We start from the raw sequence: 664 nt of genomic DNA on the forward strand, positions 1-664 counted from the left end.
TTTTTTTTTTTTTAATTTTACTTTATTTTTAAACTTTACAATATTGTATTAGTTTTGCCAAATACTTTTATATACAAATAAGTAATACAAATATTTATCAGAGAATTATCTAGCTCATTTTCAATATACTAAATTAAGAGAAAACAGAAATAGAAACAGTAGAGGATACATCACCAAATTGGGTTTTGACCAACATCCAGACTCAAACAGTGCTGGGAAGTCCCATGACACAGCACATCTAGAATCCCAATTGGGAAAAGGTCCCAGGCAAAGAGTTTCCTCCATGGGTGAGACTTCAAAGACTGCAGCTCAGGGCTCCTGTTTATAATCCCAGGATGCAGACTGATATCATCATCAATCTGTAAGCAAATTGCAGCTCTGATTTCACGTTAATGCTGTTTGTTTCATCATGTAAAACTTGGAATTGTTGTTAAGCCTGGGGCTTGATTGGCCAGGCCCCCTTCAGGGGCTCAAAAATCTCAAGATTACTCCCCCATTTTATCTATGGTGCTGCAAGACTTGCACTCACAGCAGGCAGTCACTTCCAGTCACTTCCAGACATACCTAGTTAGGGCAGTGTCCAGGCAGGTTAGAAGCAAGGTCAAAGGCCTGCTCTGCTTTGTCTCTGAAACCTAACGCAGTTCAGTTCAGTTCAGTCCAGTCG

Source organism: Bison bison, unplaced genomic scaffold, assembly GCF_000754665.1.
Source record: "Bison bison bison isolate TAMUID 2011002044 unplaced genomic scaffold, Bison_UMD1.0 scf7180017864240, whole genome shotgun sequence".
NCBI lineage: Eukaryota > Metazoa > Chordata > Mammalia > Artiodactyla > Bovidae > Bison > Bison bison.